Source organism: Dysidea avara, chromosome 4 (assembly GCF_963678975.1).
Source record: "Dysidea avara chromosome 4, odDysAvar1.4, whole genome shotgun sequence".
NCBI lineage: Eukaryota > Metazoa > Porifera > Demospongiae > Dictyoceratida > Dysideidae > Dysidea > Dysidea avara.
Genome location: NC_089275.1, coordinates 39,634,051 through 39,649,262, shown reverse-complemented (window position 1 = coordinate 39,649,262; position 15,212 = coordinate 39,634,051). Strand labels below are relative to the sequence as shown.

Sequence of the window (15,212 nt, the reverse complement as noted above, 5' to 3'; positions counted from 1 at the left end):
AGTGCCTAGTAGTGACAATTATGTTTAAAAATTCATAAAAACGTGATATTTTCTTATGTCACGATGGTGAACAATGTATTGTAGGTATGCATAGAAAGAATGAATCACAAAAAGTAGACCAGTTAGAAGAGTTTCTCCAGAGGGATTGATTCCTTTATGTGTATAACAGAGTAACTGGAAGAAGGAGCCCCATCTGTAGTTCATGTGGAGAGTTATAGTCCAAATTAGATTTGTTACCCGTACTTTTGTATGAGATTCATGATAATCATTTACCATCAAAAATTCTTGGCATGCCACTAATCTTATTATACTGATCATTTTCGTTCACATAATAATATGCACATATCCTATATACATAGGCGGCGGAAAGGGGGGGGGGCTAGGGGGCTAAAGCCCCCCTAAGTCTGCTGAGGGGGGGGCTTAGCCCCACCTCAGAATGATATCACACCGAAATTATCTTTCTTGGAGTGGGGCTGAAAACCGTGATAAAGATCGAGATACTCTAGTAAGGATTTTTATGTAGTTTATCAGCTAGAAATGGTAGCTGGTGAGGTGGAAAGCTCTTGTGAGTTGGTTGTGACCTTTTTTTTTTTTTTTTTTTGGTCTCACCTTACCAAACTATAGAAATAAGTCTGGGTCAGCTCAGCGGAGCCCCCTCTCATATCAACTACTTCCTCCGCCGCTGCCTATATATGATGAGTTTATTCTCAATCTGAAACACTCCAGCTCCTGCTTTGCAGTCCTAATATCAGCCAACAAGTAAATATTCTGCAGTGGTGAATAATTTATTTCAGTATGATTTTTATTCTGCCTTGACCCTCTCAATTTAAAGATCACCACTGCAACACGAGACTCACACACAAGCAAATAGGTGGAAATCAGTTTTACCACACATTCCCTACCCTGATTTTGCCTAACGTATTTAATATTTTCCTTCAGCTACAACCATATTATATTAATTCCCCGCCATAGTAGAAACTGACCTTCTATTGTCGCTTCGATCAGCATCTGAGGTTGAATGTCTAGTGCCTCGCCAGCCATTGTCTTTTACTGTGTTGACAATTATTCTAGGCCTCTTCTACCCCTTCTGCAGGCCTCGTGTTAGAATTTCCAATGAAAGTGCAGTGCGAGCTTCCAATGGTCCCGTAGTTTCTATGGAGAAATACTCTATATCGAGGGTATAGAGTAATAGTCTATATGTAGCGAATTGCGTTTATAGACATATAGTCCATAACCGGGCGACGGTGTATTATAGACTATTCGTCTATAAACTCATACGATATAAGGTTGCAACAATACATTCCAAATTCCGCATCCGTGTTGTTAATTATTTCTATGCGCTCCTCGTTCTTGCTAGGTGGTGAAGCAATACTACCGACTCTTCTTCATTGTTTGTTCCATATAATCATAGACTATATAGTCGATACCCGGGATATGAAACGTAACCGCGCACTCCAATAGCAACAGTACATTCCAAATTCGGCATCCGTGTTGTTAATTATTTCTATGCGCTCCTCGTTCTTGCTAGGTGGTGAAGCAATACTACCGACTCTTCTTCATTGTTTGTTCGTTTAAAAGTGAGTTTAAGTAATTGAAAGACCATGCTGCTAAAAAGAATCGGTCAATTCGGCCGTGTTTTGACGTTTCTATGGAATTTATGAGAAATCGGGGTGAAGCGGACCGTGCCTATTTTTGTGTACCAAATTCATTGCAATAACGCTTCTATTTAGACAGTCCGATGCTTTTCTACAGTCAAGAACTCACCCAAGATTAATAATAACTGATTATATTATTAATTCATCCTGGTACGTCTGGTTGTGGACTGCTGTTTGTAAGAGTTGTTAATAGCAGCAAGAAATTTTTGTGGACCTGCCAAGCTGAACTGCTGGTACTATTTCAATAATTTTTATATTGAAAGTTATCTACTGTTGTTATAGTTTGAGATGACCCATATAAAGTGTTGTGTTACTGGTGATTGTTTCTATGACTCACAGAATTCACTTATGTGTGATGTATTTTTACACTTCTATATGTGTTGTATTTATTACACTAAGTTGTTATACAGATAAATTTAGTAGAAAACAACCTGCCATTCCAATAAAGGAAGGTTGTGTAGCTACCACTGAAGCAATGGAGGTAGCTGCCTGCTTGGCCGGAAACTACTGAAGGTGATTTAGCACTACAAAAGATGTGAAACACCAATTGAGCTACTTTTAATAGAGCAACCAGGTTGCCTTCGTCTTCTAAAATTTAAATTGTCTAGTTACATTTTTGAGAGCTATTCAACAGTTTTAGTGGATCTCATCATATATATCTGACTTCAGCAAGTGATGAAATTTTTTGATTAGACTCCCCATTAGATGACACATACCTGACATCATAATACGATAGCACTATATGTTGTCAGTGGTGATGCTGTACTTTTTAATGGTCAGGCTAATGGTGGTCTCCACTGCTAACTACAGAGTGCCATCATGTACAACCTGGCCACGTGATAATATATATGCTGTTCAAATATGCATGTACATCATATACCAACGTTTACTGTGAAACACAACTTGTAAATCAGTAGTCAGTTGACCACATGCACATCTAGCAGTAAAATGGAAGTACTCATGTTGTATATGTAATTGTAGCACAATAATTGTGATGTAACACACTGTATGTAGAAAAACGTAATAAAATATGACTGTCCTTCAAATTATTTTTACATCAGCCACTTGGAGTTCAGTCATTCATTCAAGAAACTTTGCATGTCTATCTACCACTAGTGAATCTCAGAGGTATTCCATTTATGAGGTTGCATCCATGACCATGCGGCATCAATCGTTTGATCATGTCATTAATCGCATCTCTGGTACAATACATTTTCCACCAGTACCTTGTGAAAAGGCTTAATTGCAGAGGTTGGTTGAAAATGAATGCAATCCGGTACACTCTAGATGAAACAAATGATGTCGCCATATGCTTCACCCTAGATAATAAACACCCCCACTCTATGGCTTCACGCAGCTACAACAATTCTTTGGCAGATGTTACATTCATGCCTGTTGTTCAGGCAAATCCAGTTGCATTGTCTTAGTTAATGGTGATTACACAGTGACACAGACTATTATATCTTTATCAGGGATATGAAACAGTACCATCTCGATTATGGCGCACTCCATTTGTTTAAACTACTGTAACTACCTCTTCCACTTTTCAGGTGCTCATTCACATGATATGGGTGTAGCATTGCATGTAGCATAGGGCATCATCTTACTGTTCCTTAGATATGTTCTTGTAATGTCACAGATTCGAATGTCGTCTATGACTATGTCTTGTACAACACAAAACCCATCAGCCCCAGGAGCAGTCACTGAAGTGCGAAGACCAGTTAGTCCGGAATGCGTGCCAGCGGCATAGATAGTGCCATATGCTTTCATACAGCAACTACAGTAGCTAGATCGTGCTCCTCTCATGCCGGTTATACATCTGCTCGGGAAGGTGCTTATAAGTGCCATGAATTCTGGTGACTGAGTCGCCAGAATATGTACACAGTTCTCCTGGTTTTCTGTAAGGTCTAGCGGCTCATTAACGTTTGACCGCTGGTAGCTGTGCTATAAATTGGATTAAAAAACGAGGATAAAGAATGTAGCTTGGTAATAACTACCTTATTTTTATCTTAGCTCACCTTCAAATGGTTCTTTTCGCGAGTCATTTAGGAGTTTGCCATCACCTGTGCATTGTAGTTAAGCGCCTCAACAACACGGAGTGTCAAAACTGAAGTACTCCGTTTCATATCCCGGGTAGCGACTATATGTTATTGTTATTGTTATCTAAGGTGTGCCCAAAAAAAAATTCTCCCGGTACGGTAAAAGGACCAAACCCAGTATTTTAGGAGTCATTCATCCGCTCTACCGCCCTCGTAAGTTATAATATCAATTTATATTAGAATGTACGTACGCATTTGACATATCTCTTTCCGTCGTAGCTGCCAGAGATAATACGCGCCCTTCTATTATTATCTCTGCTTTTGCTATGGGTATACTTAAGGAATTTCTTTGTTGTGGGTTGTTTTCGAGGTTGTTTTATGTCAAATACGCTAATCTAGTGTTAGGGAGACAATGCCTATTTAACCATGTACTCACGCCTAGCTGACCACAAAAATGTGGTTTCCAGGAAGTGGCCAGTGGAAAATCCCTTTCTCGGTTGGCCACGCGCACAAACGAATTAGTGCGCGCATCGTCGTTTGATTGTTGCTTCCTGTCTACATCACAGATATAGTCTAGAGGGCTGGGCCCTGCCTACATGAACTAAACTGAATACTTAATTTAGTCAGATCCTGTACACCCCCTTTACATTGTAAAACTACCCATCTGGGACCCCTATCATCACACTAGTATTAGTAAACTAGAAATGATTCAACAGTCGCTCGTTTAATTTTGAACAAACCCTGGCACAGATCTAACCAAAACCATGATAGCATCACAGACATGTTAACCAGTCTTGAATGGCCTACACTTCAAAACAAGAACAATTGCTAGACTCGCCTTCCTATTCAAGATTGTCAGGAACTTACTAGCAATACCTGATCATTGCTTACCGTCACCAACTCCAGTGTCCCATACCCGGTCTCAACATCCCCTCAAGCTAACTCAATTGCAAACAAGAGTTGATGTGTACAAATACTCCTTCCTCCCTCGAACAATTACTCAGTGGAACTCCCTTCAAATTCCTAACATCAACACAATAGACCTCGAAACATTTAAGAATGCTGTAAGTAATATAATATGTGATTGTAATGCTCATTAGCGTGTTGCCCCTAGTGGGCTTTGCTAATTAACGATAATAATAACTACCATGATAGTTTTTTTATCGTTACACACTTTTCATTAAGTTAGAGTTAAAGCACTGCCACGTGAGTGTACGGAAAATACAGTACGAGGGTGTGTGTCGAGAGGCTAATACAGCACGAGGCAAAGCCGAGTGCTGTATTTGCCTCAAGATGCCCCCCGAGTACTGTATTTTTCGTACACACAAGCAAGGCGGTGCTTTAAGTGTTATATTGTACTTCTGGTCACGTCTGGCTTGGAGCGATTTTCTCTAGTACTCAAACCACTACGATTTTCGGTGATAAGGATATCAGTAAGTGTTTAACTAATCTATTTCTAGTTGTAGAATGAACTAATAGGATTAGTTTGGTTAGTTTTAGTGATTTACAATGTCACACACGTGATCAATCGTGCTGTCTTAGTGGAGTCGTGTTTAAAAAGCTTCGTGATCAGACGATCAGTAAATGTTTATACAATCTATTCCTAGCCATAGAACAAACTCGTAGGATTAGTTTGGCTGGTTTTAGCGATTTACAGTGTGTTGTTTACGTAGCATTCCTTAAATAAATTCTCCGCATAACTGTACTGTATTTTCCCAAGTGTGCTGTATTTGCCCAATTAAGCACATAACTGTACTGTATTTGTCCAATTAGCTGCATAACTATACTGCATGACTCATACAGTACAGTTATGCAGTTGATTAGTACTGTATGGAGAATACGATATGCTGCATCGCTTTGATCCTCCCACGCAAAGTACAATATTGCTTTATACAAGTTCAAGTACAGGTACAGGTATGGCAATGTATATGGGTGTACTGCAGGTCTGTAGGCTTGTTCCTACAGCCAGAAGTAGTAAAAAGTAAAAAAGATTACACGATAAATTGTCTATAACAGTATGTAGTTAATTATCAGTAACACACCCACTACAGGTATTGCAATGTATGAGGATTGAGGGTGTCAAACTTGCAAGTGAAATGATCCCAGGAATGTGACTTAACTCTGTTCCTGATAGTGTGAACGGACAAATTAATGGAAGGGCATTCCATAAGCGACGGATCTTTACAAAGTAAAAGTGTCATTGCTTGTTAGTGGTAGAGGGATGAAGCCTCCTAATCTGGCACTTATCGATGTTTTGTCCCACTACTACTAGAGGTGCACCGATATGACTTTTAGCCGATATTCCGATAACCGATATAAAATAATATTATCAAGCCAATAAACAAAGCCGATCTGATATGGTAGCATAGACATTTTCTCTAACAATTTGCTCTCTAAATGAAGTAAATAAGTACCAGAGTGGGACTGTAATCAATAGCCAACACTACATAATCATGTGCTGCTAGGATATTACTTGAGCATGAGTGCCCATAAATAGATGTTTATGTATATCTGTATCTGCTGCTTTTTTATGCATGTTACCGGTCCGATACCAATACACAAAAACAAGGCTGATATAGCCGATAACCGATAGCCAATCCAATTATCAGTGCACCTCTAACTACTACAATACAAGAAATTTAAGGTCATGGGCCAATTGATTAAAAATGAAACTGACATACAATGTTGGATTGGCAATACATCTCAAATAGTACAGTACAATGTCCAATCTGTGGTGAAGGTACTGAAATATGTATTAACAAGTATAAGAAAAAATTAGGAATTTTAAGTTGGAATAGTGTATAGTGCTGCAATAAAAAGTACCAAGGATCGGAGTAGTACATAATGTCCAAATACTGTAAAACAATAAGAAGTGAATATCCCTACTGTGCTACACTCAGTGCACAGTAGGAATATTCACTTATTGTTTTACAGTATTTGGACATTACATACTACTCCTATCCAGCTTGTTTCGGTACTTTTTATTGTAGCACTATACACTGTCCCTACTCTAATTTAAAGTTCCTAATTTTTCTTATACTTGTTTGTGAAGTTTTTTTGCAAGCTCATATCCACTAAATAGCCTGCTTTTCACAAAACCAGTCACAATATTTTAAAAGAGTTAATCACAGTACTATTATACTAGATTATGACTCATACAATACAATAACAAGTGATCAGTGGGCTCTACATAAGCCTGCAGACAATAATGGATGTGGATTCATGCATGCCTACGGACTGATGAATGGGCGTGGCTACCATATGTCTACAGACAGTAATTTACGTAAGTGGGCATGGATTCGTGCATACCTACAGAGTGGTGAATGGGCGTGGCTACCATATTTCTACAGACAGTAATTTACATAAAGGACATGGTTCACAAAAGAAGCAGGGCTATGCTATGACGTGTAATAACACATCTAGGTACATTTAATTTAGCACGTGGGAACATTGTTACTAAATAAACTATATTTATTGACTTACACATTGCTGTATACATGTAGTTCGCCATGAGTTGCTCTCTCTCTGATCGATATCAACAGCAAGTCATATACACGTGTATTCAAATAGTTTGATGCAATATAGACTAGTAGATGGAAGGCGTACTGTAGTCTATTAACACTCAGCAGTAGAACCTTGACTGATGGCCATGGTAAAGAAGGATAAAAGATAGTGCAAGCATTGTATGTTTATCAATATACCAAAAGTTTTTTCTTAAATGAACTAGAAACGTTTCTGCGAAAGAATTAGGCCTGTAGTTGTAGCCAGCTTTCCGCTACGCTTGACTGAAGGCATCAGGCAGGCAGGCGGGCAGTAGAAATTTCTGTTGCAACTTGACGGAAATGTTTCTGGTCGATCTGAAGACACTTTTGGGCTTGGTTTTACCCAACCAATACTGTCATGTCATTGTGAGGAAAAATCGCGGCAGGTTTTTGGGTTATATTATATCACAGATCATCCACACACCTTCGATGTCCCTACTATACAATACTATTGTGCTGTATAATAGAGGCTTAATGACCCATTTGGTTAGATTGAAGTCTGTCTACATGTAGTAATACTGACTATTAGTTCAGTAGGCACAAATGCAGCATTTGTTCCTACTGAACTAATAGTCAGTATTACTACATGTAGACAGACTTCGTGCCAGTTTCAGTTAGCTACTACTTTCATAGTTCAAACAGAACAGCTATAACTAGATTGAGCTCTCTATGTAAGGTGCTGAATTTGCCGGGGCAGACGATTAATAATGTTCTTCGTACATCACATAAGCAGTTAGAGGTGTACCAATATGGGTTTTTGGCATGTACCGATATCTGATATTGATGCCACCAAAAAAAGCCGATAGCCAATAACCAATATTTGCATTACAAACAAAGGTCATAGATGATCTATGCCAAAGTGTGCATTACCCACTCTACAACAACATGTGTATATGTGACCTAATTTTAGAAAACCGTCGATATACGCACAATAGTACTTTTGTAACAAACGCATTCAAAAGCAATGGGTAAAACACACAAGCTTCAGAAAAAAAATTTACACAAGTTTTTATCGCCTTGCTGGTTGGTGAACGGACACTCCAGTGTATAAATCCTGGGCATCATCATACAGTATTCCCCTATTCATAGGGAATTCAAAATCCTTGTTTCATCTTCATACATAGGTGGGTTTCTGAGTTAGGGACGTTTGTTTATGTTGCGGTGACAAAAGAATTTACGACGATTTTTCTTCAATGGATTCGCCTTCCTTCTGGATCACAGAAGAATATCTTTGGCAAAACAATATACCTTGGTGGATGCACAAATTCATGGCAAATACAGTGAGCAAAGATTCAACTCCATACACCGTTGTATCAGTAAGTTATGATGGTTTACCTGTAGATTATTTTCTCGATGTCTTCTGTACATATTGATTTATTCACTCATCCGGGTGTCTACTGCTGTATTTCCCACACTGCTTATCTTACGAAGCTGAAACTTAGCCAATTCATTCCTCTGTTCCTGTAGACAACAAAGAACCGATAAAACGAATTTTGATAAATGTGCATATATCGACAGTTTTCTAAAATTAGGTCACATATGTGACCGGATCTGCGAAAACAGGACATAATTGCATTTTTTCCGAATTCCTGTTTATTGAATATTTATAATCTATGTAGCCAAGTGTACCCACTGGCAAAATTTCAGCTTCATATGCCAAACACTCTGGGAGTTGCAGCCCTACAAAGTAGCAACAACAGAAAAATCGATTTGTACAGCAAGTATAGGGAGAATAAATTACAGATGCTTACAAAAACGATTGTAACTTACCAAAGGATTGAGGTACAGAGCTAAACTTTTCACCATCGTGTTCGCCATGAACAGGGGAATAAATTACTGGGTAAGCTTTTCCTTTACGTGCCCTTCTTCATGCATACAAAGGCAAAATTCATGAAGAAAAATCGATCACGTATGATCGCTTCGACATGATGTAAACAAATGCTCATAACTTACGTGTCCTTGGGTCTACTGCAACGAAACAAAGAATTTCCAACTCCTCTTGATCAGGCGAATAAGATGATATCCAGATTTGTATTGTTAGTCCCTTCCTTCACTAAAAAAGAGGAGTTTTAAAAATTTACGGAATTTTTCAATAATCTGCAAGTATTTCACCTAATGTATTCAATGCTTTATACTGTGAAATATGGCTTGTGCGATTATGTCCCTTTTTCACAGATCCGGTCACATATGTGACCGTCTCAGCAAAAACCCGACTTGTTCACACAATTAAAAAAAATTTTTATTCACTCAGCATTATTAGTAGTGTCCAAGGAATGGATCACCAAAGTTTCAGCCTTCTGTGGTGTGTAGTTTTGAAATTATAGCGCTAGACAGTTGGAAGAGTAAGATAATCAATTTGTACAGCGATTATACTGAAAATAAACTACTGGCGCTTACATTCGCAGTCATAACTTTTGTTTGGATTAGTCTACAGCATTACAATTTGGCTTAAAATGTTCACCATGGATCAGCACATCAGCCAAGGTATAGTGTTAGCCCCGTAGACACTTGCGCATATGGATATAAAAGCAGTTTGGTAAAAGAAACGATGACGATCTTGTTTACGTTTACCATATCGTAAACAAACGCACGTGACACGCATACCGTTGAAGCTACAGAAACGAAACAAAGATTTTCGTACTCTCCATGAGCAGGCGAATAAGATGGTGGTATATAGTTTTAATCGATTTGAATCTTCCTTCTTCAAATACTGGCCCAATAAAAACTTGCATATTTTTCTTTGTAGCATGTGTAATTTTACGAATTATTTTTATATTTCATTTTTCTTAATACGCATGCTTGTGTGAACAAGTCAGGTTTTTGCTGGGACGGTTACATATATCATTGCTCACTCTATGCCTGTGGTGGTAGTGGCTAGGTTTTCTATTATGCAATCCAGACAATTAAGCACCCACAACCATTTAATGTATGCTCCCACGAAGCCTTAAATGGATATTTCTACATTTTAATGGCTTGTGCAATGCAAATTTTCTTGGTTATCCTGTGACTCTTCTTTTTATTACAAAGGTACTATATAACTGCTTCATTTTTAAAGACAGCAATAAACTTTTCAGCAGCAAACACTATCTATACCAAAACAGCCAAGCTATAAAGAAAGAGTGCGGCCCCCAAAAAGGCCAAGTGAAAAAAGATGTGAAATCCAAGGTGGTGGCCAAGAAATGGCTGTGATGGTAGGTTAATGGCAAAAAAATTTAATTACAACAATTCAGGTGAATTTGCGTTGCCTCCTCCACTAGGATTCAGCACCAAACTCACCTGAATTGTCGTAATTAAATTTTTTTCCATTAACCTACCATCACAGCCATTTCTTGGCCGCCACCTTGGATTTCGCATCTTTTTTCACCTTGGCCTTTTTGGGGGCTGCACTCTTTTTTTGCAGCTTGGCTGTTTTGGTTTAGATATCACTTCTTTTTGTATTGCAAGCCACAAAGCTGGCCATAAACTGGCTTTGATTAACTTGTTTTTTTTCTTTACTGCAGGAATTGTGGAACAAAGGAAGTAATTGTTTGTATAGCTTTTGTCTGAATAAATATTTGTATATTTAACACTGAATGATTATCAAACAGTATGGTAGTACTGCTTAAGTAGGGTTTGCATCAAAAGTGACACACGCTGCCAAAAATACTGCCTTTAAAAACCAGCTTAGAAACTTCTTACACGATGAAAATCACCTTTACGGAATAATATTAGTCCATCTAACATCAAATGTAGCGTTTAAAACAAGAAAACACTTACTGTTGGCTGGATATAAAATTTGTAAAAAATCGTCAAAACTTGAAATTTTTCGTCTCACTCACTCACTGACCACAGTCACAAGCCTAGAGCCCAAATGAAGCAGCGCACAGTCACCATTTTATGCCACAACAACAAACTCACCGGTGGGATGTGCCTTTTGGGGTTCCAACGAGTGTGCGCCTTGTATTTTCTTTTATCTTCAATCAGGCCGCTTGTCTTTTTCATCCAACGAAACCATACCGAGGCGTTAATTTTCCATATCAATACTTTCTTTAAGCAGCATAATAGACGCCACAAAATTATTTAAGGCGCTTAGACTGCACTACAGTACGGCCCTCGACTTTACGGAGGTACCAGTACTCCACAATAGGTAACAAGGTCACGCCCATTCTAGTTTCGTCCTCCAGACCCATTCTCCGGGGTGGGCGCTTATCGGTTGGAGGGGCGCTTATAATCTCCAATCGATAAGCATCCACCCCAGAGAATGGGTCTGAAGGACGAGACTACGCCCATTCTTAATTCTATGTACTATCGATCTATCGATCGAGACCACAATGACCATGCCCCTTTTACGCTAGCTGTATTTGTGACCACACACCCTCGACTTGGTAGGCTGATTCGAGATACTCTAGTCAAATAATTGATCGAAACCACAATGACCACACCCCTTTTTGAGGCAAGCACATCTTCGCAGGCTGACTAGAAATACTCTAATACAGCAGTCACCCTAATAAAACAGTCACATGTTTATAGCTAGCTGTATGCTTTAACAAAAAACTAAACAAACTGGTATATTAAAAATTATAAATTTAAAAAACGAAGTAGGGTTTCAAGCTATAAAAAGTAGTGAAACAAGAGATGAACAATGGTAGCTATTACAGCATAGCTCAGTGTTAAATCCCTACTTTGGCATGGTATAGCAATTATTTTGTGTTCAATGCCAAAGTAAGGATTTCCCACTGAGCTATGCTGTAATAGCCACCATTGTTCATCTCTTGTTTCACTACTTTTTATAGCTTGAAACCCTGCTTCGTTTTTAAATTTATAATTTTTAATATACTAGTCACATACTGTAGTTAATAAGGTGACTTCTTACATAACTGAACTGTAGCCGAAACTCTCATTGTTTGTAGCTGAACTCTTTTCAGGGTGATTTATTTCTAGCTGAACTTTCTATGGGATGATTTGTTTCTAGCTGAACTCTCTACAGGGTGATTTGTTTGCATCTGAACTCTCTACATGGTGGTTTCTTTGTAGCTGAACTCTCTACAAGATGATTTGTTCTAGCTGAACTCTGTACAGGGTGATTTGTTTGCAGCTAAACTCTCTACAAGATGATTTGTTTCTACTGTAGCTGATCTCTCTATAGTGTAACTTGTTTGTAGCTGAACTCACTGCAGGTTGATTTCTTTGTAGCTGGTCTCTCTACTGGGTGACTTATTTCTAGCTGATCTCTCTACAGGGTGAACTTGTTTCTGGTTGAACTCTCTACAGATGATTTGTTTACAGCTGAACTCTCTACAGGGTGATCTGTTCGTAGCAGAACTCTCTACAGGGTGATTTGTTTGCAGCTGAACTCTTTATATGATGGTTTATTTGTAGCTGAACTCTCTACAAAGTAACTTCTTCTAGGTGATCTTTCTATAGGGTGCATGACTTGTTTGTAGCTGAACTATCTGCAGGGTGATTTGTTTGTAGCTGAACTCTCTATAAAGTGATCCTTCTAGCTGATCTCTCTACAGGTTTACCTTTTCTAGCTGATTTCTGTACAGGGTGATCTGTTTGTAGCTGAATTCTCTACAGGGTGATTTGTTTGCAGCTGAACTCTCTACATGGTGGTTTCTTTGTAGCTTAACTCTCTATAAGGTGATGTCTTCTGGCTGATCTCTCTACTGCATGACTTGTTTCTAGCTGATCTTTCTATAGAGTTATAACTTTCTCTATAGAGTTATAACTTGTTTGTATAGCTGAACTCTTTACAGGGTGGTTTTTCTTGATTGGTTGCTGAACTCTCCAGCTACATGGTGACTTGTTTGTACTACAGAGTGACTTGTTTGTAGCTGAAATCTCTACAGAGTGACTTACTTGTAGCTGAACATTATCTAAAGTAACTTGTTTGTAGCTGATCTAGATGAACTCTCCACTGGATAGCTTTTTTGTAGCTGAACTCTCTACACATTGACTTGTTTGTAGCTGAATTTGACTTGTTGTAGCTGAACCCTCTACAGGGTGACTTGTTTATAGCTGAACTCTCTTCAGTGTGACTTATAATGTTCTGGATCTCTATAGCTCTCTACAGGGTGACTTGCTTGTAGCTGAATTGTCTATAAGATTAACTGTTTGCAGCTGAACTCTGTCCAGAATAACTTGCAATGTAATATAATTCTATAATGGAGTAAGTTATGAACATAGCTGAATGCTCTATTAGGGTGACTGTTCTATTAGAGTATCTCGATTTCGCATTTGCTACACGTAGTTGGCTTTCGAATCATAACTCAGTGGTTTGTAATCCAATTTTTCTGTACTACTGCAAGGACTTTCTATGATAATTATTCCAGCTACACATTGATTTTCGGCTCATTGCTCTAAGCGGTTTGCCTGGTAGGCGTGAAAACTAATAGTTTTTTTTAATTCATAAAAATCGATCACATAATTGTGACACAGGTTGGGTTTTGTGTCATATCTCGATGGCCTTTAACTGGATTCCTTTCAAACCACAAAAAGGCACTCCTAGAATAGTTACTCCATTTCCATAGCAATTTTCAGCTCATTCCTTTAAGGGGTTTACCCTGTGGGCTTGACAGATCTTTGACCTTATTTTACGCAAATAATCGGTCATAACTCCATGAATGTTTATCAGATTCCTACCACACTTGGTACTGAGATTTGCCTTAATGAGCCCTTTAAGTGTGCCGAATTTCAGTCCGATTGGAGCACGCATCTGTGTTTTATGGCAGATTTTGCAAAGTGTGCAAAAAGAAGAAAAAAACGAAGATAAAAAATCCAAACATTGGTTGCTCGTATCTCGGAAATGGCTGGAGAGATTTTCTTCAAATTTGGAATGTGGACTCCACTATCTACCTGGCACTTTTGTAGCAAATTTGGTTTCAATCGGGTAAGGGATCACGGAGCTACAAAGGCGTGAAAATCGCGTTTTCTTTCTTCCTGTTAATATACTCACAGTGTGGCGCGCCAGCTTCTTGGGCCGCACCCGTGCGTCTTGATAAAATTGCATGTGTTTATATGGCTTCTCGTAGTGTAGTGCTTGTTGGTAGAGTGAACAATAAGCCACTGGCACTAAACAGTCACATGGAAAATGTAGAAAACCAATATATAATTTGTTTATGTACAAACTATTGCTACTGTATAAATATCAGTAGCAATATCGGTTCTCCTTAGGCCTGCACCTAATATGGCAGCATAATTGTGAGAATAATAGGTCACCAATTTCGTGAAAATAATTCCAAAATTATAGAATGGTTACAGGCATAATTTTAGAATTATCGAACATCCACGGGAATAATCGGTGAAATTAAGGGGCGTGCCTATTCTTGATTAGCTAGAAGAAAGTACTAAACTACAAATAATTATAGATAGCTGGCATATTATACGAGTGCTGGTTGAAAGGTGCTGAAAAACCTCTAAAAGATTGATATACTCTAATAGAACCCTCAAATACTCTAATAGAGCAGTCAGATCGTTGCATGCCAACAATCTGTATATAGCATCAGGTATTTAACTGCATGGTTATCTGCAATTCTGAAACTTGTACATCTTATACCAGTGTATCTTCTTTAAGTCTTTCAACAAACATATTGATATCATTATCCACTAAACTTAGCATGTAGTTATAGCTACAGCTTTAATACACTGATAATTGAAAACTCTTTTGTTATGCTCCCGATAGCTATTTAATGTCTGTTGTAATGGCTATAACCATTATGTGTAAGGTGGAATGCTTCATTTATGGCTAGCTATTAATTAATTAATTCTGACAAAACTACTTATATCAGCATCTTGAGAATTAAGTGACTATAGCTACAGAAACTAAGTGAGCATTATTATGGAAAAATAGGATAGATAAAAGAATAAAAAAGAATAATAGGAGAAAATTTTGGGAAATTCTGGAAAGAATAATAGGTGAAATTTTGAGCATATTAGGCAGGCCTAGTTCTCCTACTGTTCTGTACCGATACCGATATTGGTAATAATTGGCCATA

The 15,212-nt window shown here is 38.3% G+C and overlaps 1 protein-coding gene across 1 annotated transcript in view; it reads left to right on the top strand.

Moving 5' to 3' along the window:
• The first annotated feature begins 3,770 nt into the window (after positions 1–3,770).
• Positions 3,771–15,212, top strand: part of LOC136253981 (uncharacterized) — a 55,799-nt gene continuing 44,357 nt past the window's right edge. The window contains exon 1 of the mRNA XM_066046629.1: positions 3,771–3,907. The gene's annotated coding sequence lies outside the window, so the exon portion shown is untranslated. The remainder of the gene's footprint in view (positions 3,908–15,212) is intronic.